This window comes from Ostrea edulis, chromosome 2, assembly GCF_947568905.1.
Source record: "Ostrea edulis chromosome 2, xbOstEdul1.1, whole genome shotgun sequence".
Taxonomy (NCBI): Eukaryota; Metazoa; Mollusca; class Bivalvia; order Ostreida; family Ostreidae; genus Ostrea; species Ostrea edulis.
Genome location: NC_079165.1, coordinates 59788321 through 59796583, shown reverse-complemented (window position 1 = coordinate 59796583; position 8263 = coordinate 59788321). Strand labels below are relative to the sequence as shown.

At 36.7% G+C, this 8263-nt stretch overlaps 2 pseudogenes; one reads left to right on the top strand and one right to left on the bottom strand.

Annotated features, from left to right (window-relative positions):
- Nucleotides 1-1965: 1965 nt before the first annotated feature.
- Nucleotides 1966-4993, bottom strand: LOC125682527 (uncharacterized; annotated as a pseudogene).
- Nucleotides 4994-5004: 11 nt separating this feature from the next.
- LOC125679991 (uncharacterized) overlaps nt 5005-8263 on the top strand; it is a 3436-nt pseudogene continuing 177 nt past the window's right edge.

Genomic DNA, 8263 nt, shown 5'->3' with positions numbered 1-8263 from the left:
TGGAGAAGCTGAAATCATCCCGTTTGTCATACAGTTGAGTTGTCAGTTTGCCGTTAATGTCTACTTTCAATAAAATATCAAAGTATGAAGCAGAAGTGGACGACTCTGTGGTGTCCTTTATTTCGAGCTCACAGGGATATATCAAATCGACATATGAATGAAAGCTATCAATGTTAATAGACAAAACGTCATCAATATATCTAAAAGTCGAATTGAAGGCCACAGCGAGAGATTTTTTCTTCTCACGTAGAAGTTTTTGAATAAATTCTGCTTCATATGAATATAAAAACAGGTCAGCTAACAAAGGAGCACAATTCGTGCCCATGGGAATTCCAACAGACTGTTGGAAGACCTGATCACCAAAGACCACGAAGATATTGTCAATGAGGAACTCAGCATATTTTATATTTCAACTTCAGAGTATTTGTGCGTGGAATCAGAGTGGTGTTTAACAACGTATGTTTTTGAATGACTGATCACTAGATATGAATATTTCCGATTTTGTTGAAGAAGCAACTGTCTATGATGTCAAAAAGTCTAGTCTTTAATTTATCGTGAGGAATGGTTGTGTATAGTGTTGAAAAGTCATAGGTTTTAATGTTATTGATTTGGGAAAAATTCTGTGATTTCAAGTTTACTAAAAGTTCTTTAGAATTTCTTAGAATCCACATTTGATTAACACCACTTCTGGCATATGTAGTCGCACAGTAAGTTTGAAGTTTCTCCTTCACAGCTGTTAACATTTTCGTGAGGAGCAAAGATAGGGGCTTGGTAGAGCACTTACTGGATCCAGCAATGTATCTTTGTTTGTAAGGGTTTTTATGTAGTTTAGGAATCCAGTATAGGTACGGTAACTCATATTCATTCGACCCATTGACTGGAATATTAAATGTGTCTAAAACTGAAGCATGGTTTTGAAGAATTTCATCTTTTGAAAGGGCAGTTGGAGTATAAGTATGATTACCAAAAGTGGAATTAATGCCAAGTTCGTTTAAAATACAGTTGTAATAATGAGCCTTACAAACAAAGACAATGTTGTTACTAGCTTTGTCAGCTGGAACCAAAACATATTCCTCATGTAACCTATCTAATTCTTTTATCACTTCTGGTTTACTAAATATATCTATATGGGAAGAAAGATTAGTCCAATACCTGAGAACTACAAATATACATGTAGTGATACATAATTGTGCTGTCACAAGTTTATACAACCATGGTTATAGTAGCCATATAGTGCTTAAGTATAGATGCTCCCCAAGTTTATTTGTTTTGCAGTTTTCTGCTACCATATAAACTAATTCACCCAATTTCATTAAACTTATTTTGTTTCAATTGTTTGTTTAATTTACTTTTATTTTAAGATATTTATTTCAGATGAACTAAGCAGATGGACAAGATTTGCAGATAAAACAATCAATCAATGGTACTTTAGTCACTATTTTTACTTTAAGAATTTGTTTTCATTTGCAGAACTTTATTTATATAAGTATACATGGTGACTGGGGTTATAGATATATAATAATTTCAAAGGAAAAACACACACATCATTCAGCAAGTTCTTTACTCCTATTCCATCTGTAATCATTAATCACCTTAAGCATGTTAAGTAATCTAAATCACACAAATATCAGCTGAATGGCAACAAGCAAAATAAAATACAGAGATTTTTTTATTCTCTTGTAGAAGCTTTCGGATAATTTCTGCCCTTGTAAGAGTATCAAAACAGGTCACAAAGTACATGTATAACACATGTACATGTAGTAGTCTGATTACTGGTATTCATTCAAGTGCCCCTTTCACATGTATACCTACTACGGTATTCTGAAACATGCTGTCAGTTTGAAAACTGACAGAGTTCAATGGTACTATGGTAAATCTTGTCAAATAATAATGTTCTCAATCAGGCAGTGACTAGTAGTAAAGGTACTAAGCCATTTCAAAAGAAAATACAAATGTACTTACAAATCAGCGAATTTCCTTTAGAACTTTAAACTTCTTGGCTGGAATTCGGTTCATACTGACATTGGCACTAATGTTATAGCAGGATGCTGAATGTAGTCCAGCATTGGATTTACGACCTCTTGATTTCAGAGATTGCCCCAGGATAACAGAATTTGCAGTGGTACAATAATTACTATAGGTTGGATGTGAAGTACACCCGTTGTACATTCCTCTTTGTTGACAGAAATGATTTTTAACAATGGCTGAATTAATTCGAGAGGGTACAACATATCCATGTGGATATTTCTTCAGATGAATCCTACAAATTTCTTTCAAAGTAAGGAGCATACTCTCAGTGTCCTCTAAACATTTATAAGAAATCATCATTTTGGACGTATTAACGCCTGTGGATTTCAATGTAGATATTTCTTGCTTCCATTCCTAAAACCAGTCGAAAGCCGATTGGATGGTCCGACAATGATGTCAGAGGACGGTTTTCCTTGAATACTTTGATTATTTTTTATGTCTGCTTAAGGAGCTGAACAGTTGATTATTTTTTATGTCTGCTTAAGGAGCTGAACAGTTGATTATTTTTTATGTCTGCTTAAGGAGCTGAACAGTTGATTATTTTTTATGTCTGCTTAAGGAGCTGAACAGTTGAATTAAGGTATGTCCCATCATGTTGACTAGCTTGATAGCATTCCATTAAATGAAAAGAAAATCTTCATTTAACATGTCTTCGACAAAATGGTTGCGCAATTTTTCCGTACTGTTGGGGTTAAGATGAACATCAGTAATTTTATGACATTGGGCGAGTATTTACATCTCTTTCCCACCGAACAGCTGCCTTCCAGTGGCCCCATACTATGTCATGACCATCTTTCTGTATGAGTCGTTTTCAGTTTTACTTGTGTCCACTGGTGAGAATACTGTTTCTAATCTTCTTCATATTGTGTGAAAAGTCCTGGACATGGGCCACCTCCACGCTGGGATCAACTAAATTTGGACTTACATATTTCTTTTCCAGGGGGTCTCCACGAAAGTTTGATTTGACAAACTTCCGATTTTCTTGCCCTCCATCCTGAATGATAAAGTTCACATGGAATCCCCAGTCACACAGCTTCTTTACAACAGACCATAGAATTGTGTGGAGCTCAGAGGCATTAACGCCTGTAGTTGGAAAATGGCATACAGGAAATCGGAATCTTGTGTACCCAATGAATACAATTTGCCAAACATGGGTTGCTAGCTTCACCTGCATTGCATTTGTCTTTAAAATGTTGGCATGCATATTTTCCTCCCCTGTGTCTAACCACCCTATGAGGTTAGGGTATCCTCCCTTCATGCTCAGCACCAGACCCTCCTTTATCTTCGTCTCATCGTGAACTAAACCCCCAGAATATCCATGTCCCGCAAGATTTCCTTCTCTTGCGGCAGTATACATCCAATGGAGGACTTCATCATTGATGCAAGATTTTTGTGGGACTTTTTTTTTTTTTTTTTTCTCAGTTGCCGTTCTGATGGTAAAATTAAAACATTACCTTCACGTAATAGTTGGTAATTCCCAGGGCTTCTTATCCACAGGGATAGACACAAGCCCAGAATTCGTTTGTCCCATTTAATGGATTTCCTGTTTTTATAGTTCAATGTTTTGCCTGGCTTTGCATTAATGTATTCATTTCAGCAGATGCTCCAGGAAATATACTTTCAAATATTTTTGAGATGCCTTTGTGATCTGATTTATTCAAAGATATTGAAATTTCATCATCACTATCATCAGCAGCAGCAGCATTCCCATCTTCATTTGACCGCCGCAGTGGCCGAGATGTTACAGCGTTCGCCCCGAATGCGGAAGGCCGGGGTTCGAATCCCGGCCGCGACAGACCTAAGTCGTTAAAACAGGAAGTGACAGTTCCATCGCCAAACGCTCGGTATCATGTGTGAATGTCACGGGTCCTCGGAGATGACCTTAAAAACGGATGCCCCGTGTCACAGTAGGTGTGGCATGCTAAAGAACCCTCACTGCTCAATGGCCGTAAGCGCCGAGCATAGGCCTAAATTTGAAGCCCTTGGTGACGTCTCCATATGAGTGAAAAATTCTCGAGTGAGACGTTAAGCAAGATACAATCAATCATAAACATCTTCATTTGTTCTGAAGTTCCGTATTGATTCTTATTTTGAGATATTTGACATGCCCCTGAGGCACTTCCCCATTTAGGGCTTGTTCACAATAAGTCATTCGCATTTTTGTCACTGAAGAATTATCATCACCAGAAACACTTACAAATTCCTTCACTACAGACCTTTTGTTCATATCTAAATATAAGTAATCCATATCCCAGTACAAACATCAATTTTGTCCACAAGGTCCATTATTCTCCTTAAGCACTCTACTGTATGGTCAAATGAATTGTCTACTCCTACATCTTTCAGGGATATTTCTTTCCCTCTGATTAATAAATTCCAAGTGGAATCCTTAAATGTTATTCTTTTAAATAAAACATTCCCATTTATAACAAATTTGGTTGGAATGGTAACAAAAGCCCAGTTTTGTAGGTGTGACTGTACATGGCATGAGGGTGGTAGGTACTGGGATATATTTCTCATATTACAAGGAGTTCCCTCAAAGGGATGGCTTGTTAAAGTGTTTGGAAAAAGTCTTTTGATGAGGCGACCCAATTTTTATTTGTCTATATCAGTGTTGTAGGAACTTCTATACTTCTCTAACATTGTATTTCACATCAAGACACTGCCATTAGAACTTTCCTTCAGATTGCTTATCAACCTAGAATTAAATTTTGAAACATGGTTTTACACAGTTAACATATGGTTAAATTTGGTCTTGATTTTTCTAGATCTGAGAGTTAAATAACTTATTTCAATTTCCTATGATCATTTATCAGAATTAAATCAAATGAATATTGCTATTATTATCATATACATGAGATTATATATATGCAGAATCCAGATTTGTTAAAAAAAAAAGATAAAATATTTTTATTGACAAATCTTATTCTATACAACTGGGTTAGCTCATACTTCTTTACAACATTTACAGGAGAAATGCAGGAATTTAGAAGTGAAGATGATGGAAATACTAAGCAACTCTGGTCATGTGAAGCTCTTTCTATCTTGTATCTCAAACTGAACGCCAAAGTTGTTCTGATGGTTAATTTGACAGATAACTTAGTGAATGGCAGCCGAGGAATAGTGAAAGGTTTTACAAAGGAAACAGTAACTGTTTTATTTGAGTCTATGGCAGCAACAGTTACTTTAAAGAAGCATCTATTCACTGTGTATGATAGGAGTTTAAGACGTGAAATTGCTAGTAGACAGCAAATTCCACTAAAGCTTGCATATGCTTTCACAGTCCACAAGGCTCAGGGATTGACACTACAGCATGTAGAAGTGGATTACAGAAACATGAATTTTCCTGGACAATTGAGAGTTGCCATTGGAAGAGCAGTGTCTGTCGAGGGGTTGCGCGTGTTCAACAAGAGGTACTGTGAGCAATGCTCACTAAGAATACCCCCCGCTTACCCCAATCTCCCAAAGGGTGTTGGTAATAGGTAAAACTTCAGTATTATGATCCAAAAGGTATCTAGGAACACAGCATCTCCATGCGATGAAAAAAGCCGTTAAAGAATTTAAATGGAAACCATATTGCTACTTCGATGTCCAGTGCGCGTGACCTTTGACCTTTTGACCCCAAAATCGATAGGGAACATCTTCATCCCATGGGTAGTCCATATGTATGATATGGTGACTTTAAAGGGACTGATTCACGATTTTCCCCAAAATTTTGTTTTTCATTTCTAATGATCAAAATCTATTATCTAATGTGTTTAAAAGATTTCACATAAAAATTAAGGTTAAACATCATCACAGAAGCTCATTTTAGAGAGTTTATTATTTGTTTTGTAAACAAAGATTGTAATATGTTATTGTTTACGAAATTTTCAAAAGAAATGTATATCGATCTAAGTTTATTATATCTTTTACATTTCAAGCATTCTTTGGGTAAAATGTGTCATCTAAAAGTTAAAATTTGTGACTATGTAATATTAAAATGCTTTATATTACAAAATTAACATTTCACTGGTTTGTTTGTATACATGAAAAGACTCGATTCTTTGTTTACATAACACAAATTTAAGGCTAAAATATTGCTTTTATTCTTGCGTTGAGAAGTTCAAAATTTTGGCTGTCAACATTAAATCAGTTATATTTTTAATGTTCAACATCAAAAATGAAAAATATTTTTTTCAAAAATCGTGAACCAGTCCCTTTAAGTGGAAAGGATAACGCTTTAGAGCCCGGAAACCATATTGCTACTTCAATGTCCATTGCGCTTGACCTTTGGACCCCAAAATCGATAGGGAACACCTTCATCCCATGGGTAGTCCATATGTATGATATGGTGATTGTAGGTGGAAAGGATAACGCTTTAGAGCCCGGAAACCATATTGCTACTTCGATGTCCAGTGCGCTTGACCTTTGACCTTAAAATCGATAGGGAACATCTTCATCCCATGGGTAGTCCATATATATGATATGGTGACGGTAGGTGGAAAGGATAATGCTTTAGAGCCCGGAAACCATTGCGTCTACAGACGGACGGACGGACAACCCGATTCCAGTATACCCCCCACACAACTTGTTGCGGGGGTATAATTATGGGAAATGTCATTTGAAAAAACAACCAGACTGTATAGATACATTTTATTCTTCTGAAAGTAAACCACTTACCTGGTGCAGAGTGTTGTAAGCAAATATGCCCTGAAATTCCTGACATTTCAAACACCAAGGTGAATGCATGTGTTCAAAGAGAGAGTGAATTATTAAGCTTAGAATCATCTGATTCAGAAACTTATATCGGATACACGTGACACAAATCTGCAATTGGGTGAACTGTTTTACTTGCCCAGTGATTTATATTCAGCATCTCTCATTGAATCTTGGATGTACAAAAATCCACAAACACAGGATCAGGAGCAGCTAAATGAAGATCTTCAGTACCTACTTACTCACAATGAAATCACTGTTGATGTCAGTAAAGGTTTGTGGGATATGATGGTCAAAGAATCTAAGAACATTGTGCCTGAGGAAAGTGAATCTGTAGGGACTAAATCACATCTTAAATTTTCAAAAGGCAGTGAGACAGTTCATCGGCACAAACTCTTATAAAATTCTGATAGGAAAGCTGTTTGATAGAATTGACATTTCTAGCAGACACTTGAGGGCTGCATACAGCATTGTGGAAGAGCTGAAGAAGAGGATATTACAAGAAAGAACCCAGAAAATTATTCAAAGGAATAGGAATGTGATCCCAGAGGGAAACATTAAAAGTCCTCGGATGCGGGGAGAGCCAAAATTAGATACATAGCGGGATGGTGCATAGGGTCGTTGATTGATTGATGATGTTTTCCGCCACACTCAACAATTTTTCAGTTATCTGGTGGCGCCCAGTTTTTATTGGTGGAAGAGAGAACCCAGATACAATGTACCTGGGAAGAGACCACCGACCTTCCGAAAGTAAACTGGGAAACTTTCTCACTTGCCGGCGCGAGCGGGATTCGAATCCACGCCGACACAGGTGGGAGGCTGTGTGATTTTGAGCGCGATGCTCTAACCACTCGGCCACAGAGGCCCTCATAGGGTCGTTGAAAAACAGAACGAAGAAATTTGTCAAAAGAAATTTGTACAAGCAGAATAATAGAGAAAAGGTAAACTTAACTGATAATGAAATACAATGCTTGGAGGAATTGGTCGTTACAGAAGAAGAAATCATGGAAAATACAACAGAAATTTCTTCCCTGATGGAAATTCAGAGGAAACAAAATGTACGTCATGGACTGACTAATGTGACTGATGGCTGTTTTGAATTCTTCATTGAACTGGATAAGAAAATAAGAGATCTTGAGACACTTCAAAACCTGAACCTATACACAACTAACATTTATGCCTTTATCTCATCTGAGATAAATGAGTCTAAGTACATTCAGGAGAAATGGAGGAGTTTGTTCACTGATGTATATGAAAAATTTAACATAGTATAATCTATCTTCAATGAGGTTTTGTCAAAATATCCGAGAATGTCTTCTAATCAGTTCATGCGAGAGTGCAATCTACGTTTTACAGCTGAAAAAGAACAAGCACACCGAAAAAAGTTTTACAAAAAAAGAAGAAATCAGAGTCATCAGGTAAATTGACCTTTCAAAAGTGCGTTTCCGATAAATTTGCTGGAAAAAGTTCTACTCATCATTATCTTCAAAGTTTGTTGGAAAGTAGTTCATTCAATCTTGACAGTCAATTACAGGAA